This window comes from Clarias gariepinus, chromosome 17, assembly GCF_024256425.1.
Source record: "Clarias gariepinus isolate MV-2021 ecotype Netherlands chromosome 17, CGAR_prim_01v2, whole genome shotgun sequence".
NCBI lineage: Eukaryota > Metazoa > Chordata > Actinopteri > Siluriformes > Clariidae > Clarias > Clarias gariepinus.
In genome coordinates this window covers 11436277-11450105 of record NC_071116.1, presented here as the reverse complement: position 1 = coordinate 11450105, position 13829 = coordinate 11436277, and the positions used below count along the sequence as shown (strand labels likewise).

Genomic DNA, 13829 nt, shown 5'->3' with positions numbered 1-13829 from the left:
AACTCATTCCAAAGTTTAGGTGCTGCTACTGAGGTATCGGAACCCCTCTACTCTCTCCACTGGGCTGTTGATGATGGGGGTCTGATAGTTCCTCTCTTGTTTTGTACTAAAGACCATTATCAGTTCCTTTATCTTGCTGACATTCAGGAGGAGATTGTTCCTCTGGCACCAGTTCTTCAGATTTCCAATCTCCTCTAGGTAGGCCATCTCATCGTTGTTCGTGATCAGACCCACCACGACAGTTTCGTCAGCAAACTTGATGACAGTGGTGGAGTTGGTAGTGGTCACGCAGTCGTACATGTACAGTGAGTACAGCAGGGGCTTAGAACACAACCCTGGGGGGCTCCAGTGCTGCGAGTGAAGGAGGCTGAGACATGTCCGCCCATCCTTACAGCCTGGGGTCTGCCAGTTGGGAAGTTGGAGATTCACTAACACATAAATGTGCTGAGTCCCAATGCTGAACTGTAGTCGATGAAAGGCATTTTAACATAATTCCCTTTCTGAGTGTCCAGGTGAGTGAGTGATGTGAGGAGGAGATGAGAGATGACATCATCTGTAGAGCGGTTTGGGCAGTATGCAAACTGTAATAGGTCCAATGTGTCAGGTAGTTAAGAGATGATGAAGTCTCTGACCAGCCGTTCAGAGCACTTTATCACTAAGTGAGGGCTACACGCCGATAGGCAGGATGAGTTTTTTTTTTCGGGACAGGAACAATGATGGACTCCTTAAAGCATGTGGGGATCACAGACTGAGCTACTGTAAAGATAGGTTAAATATCTCTGTGAACACAGGTGCTAGCTGGTCTGCGCAGGCTCTAAGGGCTCGACCTGAGATGCCATCTGGTCCTGCTGCTTTCCTGTATTAAGAGATTATCAAATCTCTAAAACCAGACTGGAACACCTCAAGAATACCATGTGCATCTACAGTAAGTAAGATTGGAGCTGTACAGAGACAATTTTCTCCAGTACTTTTGAAAGAAATGGTAACATTTACATTTAGGCATTTGGCAGACGCTCTTATCCAGAGCGACTTACAAAAAGTGCTTTAATGTTTACATCATTGGATACATACTTACACTGGGTTAAGTAGGTTAATAACTAACTGGTAACTTAGACATTGGTCTTAAGTTGGACAGAATCGGATCTAGGTTAGATTTTTTAATTAATGGTTGCACCACAGCATGCTTAAAAGTCTCAGGCACAACACCAGTGGTCAGACTGACATTTAAAATTTTCAGAACCACTGGTTCAATGGTATGTAAGATCAAGAATTATATCAAGAAGGGATAACATTGGTAGGACAGAATTAACATTTCATATGGCCTATAATCTCCTTTAAGAAGGAAAATGAAACTGGTCAAAAGTAGCAAACTGGTCAAAAGTAGCAAAGTATGTAGCACTGATGGATGGATCACTAGATGGAGTTGATAAGTGCACTGTAAAAAACTACCTATAGAATCTACCCAAAAAATGTGAGGTAACAATTTGCATTAAGTTTGTTTGGGTACATTTTACCCCATATTTTTTATAAAAAAGTACCTAAATAAATTAGCTATAACATGCCAATTGAAATTAGGTAAAGTCTACTCATTGCATCACATAATGAATTACTTATTAAAATTAAGTAACATTATGTTTATGCAATGAGTAGGCTTTACCTATTTTAAATTGGCATGTTATAGCAAATTTATTTAGGTACTTTTTATGAAAAATATGGGGTAAAATGTACCCAAACAAACTTTAATTCAAATTGTTACCTCACATTTTTTGGGTAGATTCTATAGGTAGTTTATGACTAACTAGCCAAAGTTTAACTTCATTTAAAAAGTTCACCCGACACAGTATCATGATTATATATATATATATATATATATATATATATATATATATATATATATATATATATATATATATTATTAAATAATCAAATAACAGAGAAACAAGGTACAAAACTATCTTTTATAAAAATAGCAGAACAAGAGAATAACACTGAATAACCGTACTTAGACTTGTGTAACTGTCCCCAACATAAAGCAAGGAAGCACTTTCCATTCAGTGTGGAGTTTAGCTAAGTTTACCTAAACAGTCAAAGGCAGACAAATGCACCTCATGCAGACAAATGAGTCCAATTCGTAAAGACAGGAAAGTCCAAATCCTACGGACGGACACATGCACACTTGTATAAACATTTCAAATTGTAATATTTCATTTAACATAGGATTATAACGATTCTTTATTATTAACACCTATACGGCATTGACCTAATCATAGCTCATAAAAGCATATCTTGAAGTCAGTTATATCCATGTTACAAAAGGAAAATGTTGTGTGACTGTCCTAATTTTAAGTAGTTTGTATCAAACTTTTTCATTTTAATGAAGAAATGGATTGAAGACATAATTTAGAAAACAAGTGTTCTAGATTTCAACACTATGTTAAACTCAATATCAACAACAGCACTGTTAGCATATTATATACGGGACAATTGTAGTTTTAATTTATGCAAGCTTGCTAAAGTAAAAATTTAACTACAATTAAGTTAATATGTCTATAATTTTTCCAACACAAAAATAACATTTGTTTGAGTGACAAACATTTCTTAAACACATCTTTAATATCAGGCAAGTGCATATTTTAAATACTGTAGCTAAAGCTTAACTCCAAACTTCTTGTTTTACCTGCAAAAAACACAAATACTTATATTTATAACATTAGCTTTCTGTAATTAAAGTTATTTCTATCTTTTTTATTAACTTTATTTGTTAGACTTTGGCTAAGGCAGTCACTAGCTAGCTAAGAGTTGACTATCTTACTAGCTAATGTTTCGGTAACTTAAAACAGTTTGTGCTTTTTTACTTTACAGCCATAAAATACGAGTTAATATTATATTCCCGGTAAAACGTTTGAAATCGTGTTTTTTTTCCGTACCACTTATACCTAACTAATGCGGGGAAAAATACTTTTCCTCCTGTACATTACCATTAGCTAAGCTAGCTTGTTATGACAAATGTTTGCCTAAAGAAAGCTACAAATGTGAACTCCTCATCAAACATACAACAATGACCACAAATCTTATGAGAGATAAGAATAAATGTTACCCTTTGCTTTCATGATATGATAAATAGACAGCATGTTACAAACATATCTTACCTTCAGCCCAGAAGCTTTACAAATGAACATGTGCCTCAAATAGCTCATGCTTTCAACAGATCCAATGTTTTAGGGTATATAGTACACTGTTTTTTTAGGTTGCAGTTATTACTATAAATAATTAGGTAGTGTGGGTGAATTTTACTCATTATTATATAATTAAACTTGATGATGAAAATAATAGGTAAATGGTAGACTATTTGCAAGGGTAGTATTTACCACCCACCAAAATCATTTTTTACAGTGTGCTCTAATATTCATAATCCAATCCACATTTTTTTTTTATCATTCCCACCTTTCAGGGGACTCAATAAGACATGTAGATTGTGGAATATTGAGAACAGCATTAATAGTGCTAAAAAGAACATGAGGTCACCTACAGTTCTTTAAAATAATGCCTGAGATCTATTTTGTCTTCTCAGCTTTTACATTTCACCTAGACACCTAGGCTGTTCTTCACAATTTTAAACAACACAAGTAACCTGTCTTTTTTTCCACTTGAACTTGAGCTCTCCTACACTCATGCCTGGCAGCAAGAGTGGTGTAATTTATCTTGGGTTTAGGTTTGGACCACATCAACCATGCGGGGTGCTCGACCCAGAAACCGAAAGTTGCGGCTAGTTGAGGTGACCAAGAGCGCGATATCCAGTTGTCCTCAACCACACCAACAACAGGTACCAGCAATTTGTTAACAGGCTCCAAGGAAAAAAGTATCATTCTTTCAGCCAAAGTTGAGCAAGGATTTTTCCCAGGTTTTTCAAAAACTGCACTCAGCTAGCTTATCAGGCAATACTCACTTACACCAATTACTCACCATTTTATTATTAGTCTCCACCTTGATGATTGTGTTTAAACTGCAGCTCTTGTTGGATATTCCCGGACTGCAGTGGTCAGGACCTTGCAAAAGTGGTCTAAGGAAGGCAAACCAGAAAACAGATGACAAGGTGATAGTTGGCCAAACACATGGCATATGAGCATGAAAAATAGACCATGAAGCAATGGAAGAAGGTGGACCAGTTTGATGAAATCTGTTTTTTTTTGGCCATGTGTGTTTTTTGTTTGGCCAGTGGGCTCTTTTAGTAGGGTAATGCACACAACCACACTGCAAACATGGTTCAAGAATGGTTTGAGGAACACAATGAGTTTGAGGTGTTGACACGGTCTCTCAATTTTCCAGATATCCATCCAATCAAGCATGTGTGGGATGTGCTGGGAAAAAAGTCTGATACATGGGTGCCTCCCCTTCAGAACTTACAGCACTTAAAGGATCTGCTACTGATGACTTAATCCCAGTTACCATAGCACACCATCAGAGGTCTAGTGGAGTCCATACTTCAACAGATCAGGGCTCTTTTGGGAGCAAAAGGGGAACCTATTAACTATTAGTTGGATGGCCAAAATGTTTTATAATGTTATTACATTTAAATTAATTTCAAAAAGTAACATTCCCATATATTTTAGACATATTACACATTCACATATTACACATTACCCTTTTTTTCCTTCAAGTTAGAATATTATCCCTTACAATTTATAAAAATCATGTATCTCAAAATATTAGAATATTTATTAAGCGTGAGTAAATTATTATTCATACAGTATAAATACATTATACAGTACATCTTGGTCTAGTTCAGTACACGTATGGGGAAGACTGTTCATGGTTGTCCTGAAGATGGTCATTGAGAGCCACCACAATGCAAAGCACAGGAGAAATTGAAGAAAGTTGGCTGAAAGGGAGGAGCATGGTAGAAAAAGGTACACAAGCAACAGGGAGGACTGAAACCATAAGAAGTAAAATAAAGCCTATTAAAAACTTTACAAGCAATGGAGTTTTTTTTAATTATTGCATAAGCCACTACACACAGATATTCTCAGAACTTGGGCTACAACAGTTGCATTTATATACCAGAGACAACATCAGATGTATCTTACCTGGGCTAAGAAGAAAAAGAACTGACCTGTTCTCTTTTCAGATGAAGTAAATTTTCATATCACTTGACCTCGACCCCTGTCTGCTGTGCAACTACAGGCCGATATCAAACCTCCCCTTTATCTCCAAGATTCTGGAAAAGATAGTAGCCCAGCAGCTATGTTCATATCTAACATATTACCTAGCATGAACTTATTGTATCATTTAGGATTTAGGCCTCATCACAGCACAGGGACAGCACTAGTCAATGACCACCTACTAGCCTCTGATCAGGGTTGCATCACTATGCTTATGTTACTTGACCTCGTTGCAGCTTTTGACACCACTGATCATAGTATTCTCCTTTACAAATTAGAAAATGTAGTAGGAATTAAAGAAACAACCCTCTCCTGGCTCAGATCCTATTTAACTGATCGCTATCAGTTTGCAGATTTAAATGGTGACTATTTTGGTGTCCCATGGTGTTTGGTTTTAGGCCCACTGATTTTTTCTTTTTACATGCTTCCTCTGGGCAACATAATTCGTAAGCATGGTATTAGTTTTCACTGTTATGCTGATGACACACAGTTATACGTCTCAGCAAAAACAGATGAGAAAAACAAGCTTAATAAAGTTGAGCAATGTGTGAAGGACATAAAAGACTGGATGTTAATTACTTTCCTTCTGCTTAATCCTGACAAGACAGAAGTTTTAATCACAGGACCACATGCAATTAGGAGTAAGTTTTTTGATCACACTGTAAGATCTCGGTGTAATTACAAACTTCATTCTGTCATTTGAAGCACATGTAGCTAATATTACCAGGATAGCATTCTTTCATCTTTGAAATATTGCCAAAATAAAGAATATATTGTCACTAAACAATGCAGAAAAAAATAGTTTATGCTTTCATTACCCCTAGGTTGGACTATTATAACGCCTTACTGTCTGATTGTTCAAATAGGTGCATAAACAAGCTTCAGTTAGTCCAGAATGCAGCAGTGAAAGTCTTTCCTAGACCACACTAGTCCTCACTCTTTTCTCTTCTCTTTCCCTCTCTTTCCCCCTTTCTCTCTATCAGGCTACACATGCTGCACCTCAGCTGCCAGTAATACAATTAACCCAATAAAAGACACGCCTTTAAATCTGTGGAAATTTGGGCATGAGCTATTCATACCAAAAATTGTTTCCAAAAATGCAAGTTACGAGACAGTTACTAAGACATACAAAAACAAGGCACCTGTTAAAACCATGTTTTTCCTAGTATACAGACAGGTAAATTTATTTAGGGCCAAATTATTTTTATTGGTAGGCTAAACCTTGGACATGTTTTAACAGTTTTTATAAAGATACCTTTATAACAAGCTTAAAATCTCCTATAAATGTTCAAATGCAAACAATTTAAGAAATCAGTAATGAATAATACAGGTGAAGAAAATGAGTTTTCTATTTCACCAGTATTTTAAGTAATAAAAATAATAATTAAAGGCCATTTTGGACATCAGGGGCACAGGTGCTTGGTCAACCTTGACCCCCAACAACAACAACCACCCGCACTTGGTGGGTGTAATATATAGGCTAAATAGTCTTGAATGTTAAATGTAGAGCTGAGAAGCTGTGAAAAGTAATATAATCTCGTTCGGTAAGAGCAGTTTGTTCTGCTCCTTCAACAATCTTACGTTTTGTAAGAGAAATACCCCCCTATCTGCCTTCACAAATCTTTTACGTTATTGGGTTCCTCTCAGTCATCAGACAGAAATGGGCATTAAGATGCCACACTACCGGTTTAGTGGTTTTACGCAAAAATCCCCTCCGCACCCCGCGTCTATGTCGAGACGCCTGCCACCAAATAACTAAAAAAAAAACGGCTACGTTCCAGTTGCTATTTTTATGATCCGCCCCTTTCTCAGCGATGATGGCAATGCTGAAATAAATATGATTATCACAATGCTATAAGGTAATATCGTACGATAACAATAATTTCTATTATTAGGGGTATACAAATTCACCCCGGTTTAGCGCGATAACATGGTAGAAATGTGCGGGTTATTTTACCACAGATGTAAGAAAAAAATCTTTATTTTATAAATAAAATATAATTTTATATAATAAAATTTTATTAGTGCCTGCGTGACAAAAAGTCCCAAAAATTTGGGAATCTTCAAATATAACTAAACTAAATTATGTAAGAAAGCGTATTTTAAAACGGTCTATTTTTATTGTTATTATAATAAAATATAAAGTACACATTTTGATACATATGCCAAAAGCAGTATACGCTTACCGGTCTCAGTCTGGTCAGCTTTATAGACAGCGCTTTCGGTCAATGACGTAGTAAGAACACGCACTTGTGTAGGTGCTGCTTTTTAGTGAATGAGTTCTCCTCCCCTCTCTGGTTACTAGTACTATGAGGTCTCTATAAAAAGCGCACAGTAGATGTTAAGATCGGACAGGAGCCGCTAGGTTTCCACGAGAAAAAGAAGACGAGGGTGGACTATGGCCCATATGGAGTCATCAAGGTAAGAGACGTTCTTCGTGTTGCACTTTATCATGCACAGCTTTGTTGTGAGAAAATAAACGCGCAAAATGCTCCAGGATGTAATTAAGGAATGAAGTAAATGAGCCGACATCTGTTATTTATTCTGAATACATTTCGACAAGCTGATTCGAGGGAAGGACAATTTTACTGTCTGATGTTAAAGAGTACATGTTTTAGACGTGAAACGTATTGAAAATAAAACAAAATTATGTTAGTCCCAATAATTTAACTACCGTTTGGAAATGTAAAAATATCAAATCTGATCGTGAACTACAATGTAATATAAAACTAATGTTTTTGATGAGCATGCCTTAGGAGTTTTACGACCTTTTTAGGACGACTTGAAATATACTGCAGTGTGAGTCACTTTTCTCGCACGTGGGCAGCATATAGTCTGACAAGGAATAGGCAGGTGGAATCCGGTGCACGTCCCATCACCTAGTTTTCAATATCGTTTTAAAACAAAGGGTTCAAAATGCATAAAAATAAGCTTGTTGAATTTCCATTCATTTGTTTTGTATATCTAGATTTGAACATAACATCTTTTTTAAATGGACGTTCACACTAGCCATTTATGTAGGTGTCTGTCAATTGAGGTTTTAATAGGCTATTTCTGATTATTCGTTTGTTCGCAGAGCGTTTTCCTTGATTACCGTGGGTACACGCAAGAAATCATGAAAACCTTTTCCCCCTACATTCTCTTAAACGAAAGCGTTTCCTACCTCTTACTTATGACCCCCCCCCCCCCCCATCTCTTCCGATTTCCTTTTACTTATGAAAACTTGGTGACGTCGTCCTGCCGCTGAAGTCAGTTCTACGTCACACTTGCGCACTTTGCAGATGATTCGCAGTTAGGTACTTAAAGCTTTTAAAGAGACATCGCGGGCTTGCCACACTACACTACACTACACTAAACATGCACGCAGGCACGCACGGAGGCGAGACACACTCTCACACGCGCGCGCGCACACACGCTCACACACAGCAGTATACCTCCTTTCTTTATTCATGCCTATACCTCAACACAACAATTTGATAATTAACGGTAAAAAAAAATATCAACAAGATATATTTGGCAGGGAATTAATATTAGACAAAAGGAAGTAAGGAATTTTGCAGCCGAAAATCCCTTCTTTATTTATTTAAGGTTAACCCCCCCCTCCCCCCGCATTTTGTGATTACCTGCTTTGCCTGCATCTTTGGTGAAAACGTGTGGAACCACATGGATTAAACTGAAGATCTATTGTTTTGTGTGGAAACAGTTTTGCTAATTAAATTGAAAAACGGAGGGAGGTGTGTTTCAGCACCATAGACAGTGGTATCGTACATTTTCTACAATCGCATCATAGGTCATTGTTTAGTAGATCAAACAACCTCGATTTTTTTCTCCCAGTAAAGATATAGAGCACAATAGCTCGGATATATTTTTAGAAACTGGTCTTAGAATTGTGAAAACTAACCCTTGAGTGTTCTTTGTTGGATTAGGGTTTTAAATGAATTCTTCTATAAGAGATTTTAACGAACCGACATTCGCTGCGCCTGAACCAGCAATTTAGTTCGTGAAACACTAATACATGGTCCTCTGCATGTCAGCCTAAGTAATAAAATGCTATAACTAATTCATTCATCTTTAAAAGCTTTTGTCCCACGTCATTTGGGAAAACCTAGAGTGCGCTGTTCCAGGCAGACAGCAGACAGGAGTGCGTTGTTCCAGGCAGATCTATATATCCTAGTGTTTAAACAATAACAGTTGCATTTAACTTCATCCAAGCTGGCTTTCTCCGCTTTCTTCAGTAAGTTTTTGTCTTTTTCTTTTCTAGCCGAGTGCAGGTGCAGTGTGAGCCAGCGCATCATGACCTTGGCTCTAGACTGCTTACTGCTCATGGAGTCTAACAGCCCAGTAACAGTCTACAGTCATGGCTACTGAAGTCTGGTTATGGCTTCCCCCCGCCTCTCTCTCTCGCTCCCTCCTATAAATAACTGCTACATCACATTCAGACATTTACTGTAACATGTCCCCGATATCTTAAAATAATCACAAAAAGATCAAAGGGGACAGAATACACGAAATCTGACGCGATACCAACCGGAAGTCCGAATGGGATCGCACTGGGGAGTCCTGGCCTCCGAAACACTGGCGTTGCATTCAATCGACCAATAGGAATACGACGTGCCCAGTTACTATGCAACTGTCTACCCTCCTAAACTCTGCTGTCTCCATGGTGACCGTGGCTTTAGATTGTTACTGTGGTAACAGCACGTGGTAACAGTCTACAGCCATGGTCGCCAAGGGCCAGGACCATCTACTGCTAGTAGATTGGCTGAGAATTGTCTGCAATATCTGGGACAAAGAACAGATTTTATTTAAACAACCAGAGAACACAAAAGCATTAAATTTTTACATTATATTAAATTACTTCACCCAAATCAAGTGGTAGTCATTTAAATCAAATGACCAATGCTTAACCTCTTGATTTCCTCTTAGATCAGACATTCATGTATGCAGATATTACAAGCTCTATCACATAACAGAAAGTATTTGTTTGCATAGTTTTGAATGATATACAGTAGAAAATTACATCTATAAGCATGCAACCACACATATCTATCTATCTATCTATCTATCTATCTATCTATCTATCTATCTATCTATCTATCTATCTATCTGTTTGTCTGTCAAGTTCATGAGGAAAATGATTTCTCATGCTCTTTCCTTTTTGATTTTCCTTTCCAAAAACAGTCATTTTATTGAGCTGTATCAAGTAAAAAAAAATAAAAATGCCATTTCTAAGTCCCCCACACATTCTCATCTTAAATGTAAACTTTTTAATGGCTTAGATGCTCTGAGCTCAATTTAGAATTTAAACTCACACTGTAAACCCGGATTTGATATCTAATTACAATCACTTACAATGTACAACATAATTTTAAGTTTGATTGCATTACTATTATAGTTAAGTGCATTGTACTTATTTGTAATACAATATACTTGCATTTGATAGTAATGTAATATGTAAATAATTTTACGTTTAAGCGCTTAAAAATTGTAAGTTTTAGCTGTGGCCACACCTCTTTATGTCCATAGAAACCGAATTTAAAGTTGCTGATTGGCTGTTTCTTTAGGCAACACACGAGATGAATGTGCACGCACCATTTAGGTTATTTTACCCGCCTAATTCGACCATAATCCATTTTCTAGCTCTTCTTCTTTTAATGTTGTTTTCCTTCACTCGAGAGGCTGATTGCAGTCAGAAATGTGAATGGGTCATCATGTGTACACATCATGTTCGAGGATAGTTTTTTTCCCCTGTGCTTATAGTAACAGTATTGTCCTTGCTGAATTGTGTTGTTAGCTGTATTCAAAGCCAGGAGAAGTGGATTGCACTTTTTGAGGCCTCTACCTTCATACTTGTCCACCTTTGGTGTCCCACTTGAAGACTAAGCTCCTGCTGGTATAGCTCTTAAGGTCACTGAGGCACCCAAATCCCCTGACCACAATAAGGTGGCAATCCCTCAGGGGGGGAAATAAAAAATAAATAAATAAAACAAAATATCCTTAATCCAGATTTTATCAATCAATGACAGAACATTTATCTTAGCTGGGTGGTCTAATTCTTAAAAACCTAAACCTAAAGACTTAACACACTATAAATAGAATATTTACAAAACTGAAAGGTTGTCTTATGAATAATAAAAAAAAAGAAGTTAAAACAGATGGGCTATAGAACAGATCATATTATGTTTTTTTTTTAAGTAAATGAACAGCTCTCTTCTCTCCAATCCACTCTAAAACAACAGTCTCCTATTTCCCTTTGGAAAAACTTTCACAAATTTATCCCTGAACAGTGTGGGGCGCGGCTTTACGGAGGGGTCTGTCAGACAACGGTAATTTGTCTTCCGTCTGTCAAATTCAGCGGACGTGGATTCATCGCTGTGCTTGTTTTAACTGAAAAAAATGCTGCAGCTTCTTCAGCGTCTTTCCACTCCGTGACCGCTATAATCCGACACGACGTTAGGCTACGTCTTGATTCATTTGCACACGGACGGTGATTGGATGTTTACCGAGGGCTCATGTCAGGTGTGTATGTGTGTGTGTGTGCTGCAGCCTGTGAATGAATAAACATAGCAGAGTGACAGAGACTAGAGGGAAATCTAATACTGTATTATGTAGTGTCTCTTTTTCGGCGGTTTTTTTTCGCTACCGCATATCATTTTATTACCCTGTAATATATATATATATATATATATATATATATATATATATATTTTTTTTTTTTTGTTGTTTTTTTTTTTTTTTTTTTTTTTAGTATATTAACATTTGCGTTCTTAACATTTCAAATTTTTAATTTGGGGGGCACCCCGATCGTAGAGCCGGTGTTCCGGGAAATTCAGTTTCCCTATGTTTCCCCGGTCGCGCGCAGTGCTCGCACAGATTCAAATCATGACGTCACTCGCTACCTAACGCTGAGAAGGCGAACGTAGATTTTAACAGTTTTTCTCTTGTTTTAAAGTGTTTTTACGAACTTTGTCAATGAAACATATAACCTATGCAAAATAATCGAGTGTCTTTTTGCTATTTTTGTATATTTAAAAATAATTGAGACGTTTTAAGCCGCTGTTAAAGGCTGGTTTGCTGGGCAAGTACTGACATCGCGACTACTTTTATTACACGTACATTAGCTGTGTGATGATAGATGTGATCCCGATTTATTCTAAATATATTTAAGGTTATACTTTGTAATTTATTATAGCATGTAACTCAAGGGTAGAGTGTCTACTCGTGATAACCACAGTACTCTTTTTTACCCACTCAAACATCCAGTTCTATGGTGTACATATCAAACACACAGGTACAGCGATTATAGGACATCTATCTATCTATCTATCTATCTATCTATCTATCTAAGCACCCGCATATGATGGAGAAACATGATCTCCTGAAGTCCATGATATACTGTATGGATATCCATGATAAAACAGACATACATAATTGGCACAGCACTTATTATAATAGCATTTTTACATTAAATAATGTATCTGAATTGGTTATTTTTCTTTAATTTCACAAAATATGAAAACTCGACGTTTATTACAAATGTTAACTGGGTGAATTGATTTCCAGGAGTCTCTTGTTAAAAATAGTGTTTTTTAAAAAACATCATCTCACTGTAATACCTAAGCACACATGTCTCTAAGGCAATTTCAGACATCCATGATACTTTCAAAGCCAGTAGGAGGAGGGAAACCCATTTTCCTGATGCCCAGGAAAATGTGTTTCCCATACTTCAATTGAAAGACAGTGTTTTTAAAAAACATTCTGTGCATTATGTTACCTGTGACCCATGTACACATGTCTCCTAGGCAATTTCAGACATCCCTGATATTTTCACAGCCAGTAGGGAGGGGGAAACATATTTTCCTGATGCCTAGGAAAATACGTTTCCCATACTTCAATTGAAAGACAGTGTTTTTGAAAAAGTTTTGTGCATTGTGTTACCTGTGCCCCATGTACACATGTCTCTGAGGCAATTTTAGACATCCCTGATAATTCCACAGCCAGTAGGAATAGGGAAACTGATTTTCCTGATGCCCAGGAAAATTTGTTTCCCATACTTTAATTTAAAAGACAGTGTTTTTTTTAAACCATTCTGATTACTATTTTATCTTTGCTACGGGCACACATATCTCTGAGTCAGTTTCAGACATCCCTGATACTTTCACAGCCAGTAGGAAGGGGGGAACAGATTTTCCTGATCACCAGGAAAATATGTTCCCCACACTTCAATTCAAAAGACAGTGCTTTTAAACCATTATTTTATTGTGTATGTATGTATATGTGTATATATGCACACACGTTGTGTGTTGGGGGTATCCGTTCAAAAGGCTTAGGTACGGTGTTATCTTTAGTACAAATGTTATACAGTGGGGCAAAAAAGTATTTAGTCAGCCACCAATTGTGCAAGTTCTCCCAATTAAAAAGATGACAGAGGCCTGTAATTTTCATTATAGGTATACTTCAACTATGAGAGACAAAATAAGAAAAAAAAACAGAAAATCACATTATTAGTGAATTCATTAGTAAATTCCTCAGTAAAATAAGTACTTGGTCACCTACAAACAAGAACGGTTTCTGGCTCTCACAGACCTGTAACTTCTTCTTTAAGAGGCTCCTCTGTCCTCCACTTGTTACCTGTATTAATAGCATCTGTTTGAATTCGTTATCAGTATA

At 37.0% G+C, this 13829-nt stretch overlaps 1 long non-coding RNA gene across 2 annotated transcripts; it reads right to left on the bottom strand.

The window, feature by feature from the left end:
• Positions 1-1912: 1912 nt before the first annotated feature.
• Positions 1913-7473, bottom strand: LOC128545526 (uncharacterized). Of its 2 annotated transcripts, none has more exons than XR_008365869.1 (3): positions 7346-7473; positions 3964-4060; positions 1913-2154 (listed from the first exon to the last, which is right to left on the bottom strand). It is a non-coding gene; the product is annotated as an uncharacterized LOC128545526 (long non-coding RNA). The 2 variants fall into 2 exon arrangements; XR_008365870.1 differs by lacking the exon at positions 7346-7473 and adding an exon at positions 5111-5206.
• Positions 7474-13829: the final 6356 nt, after the last annotated feature.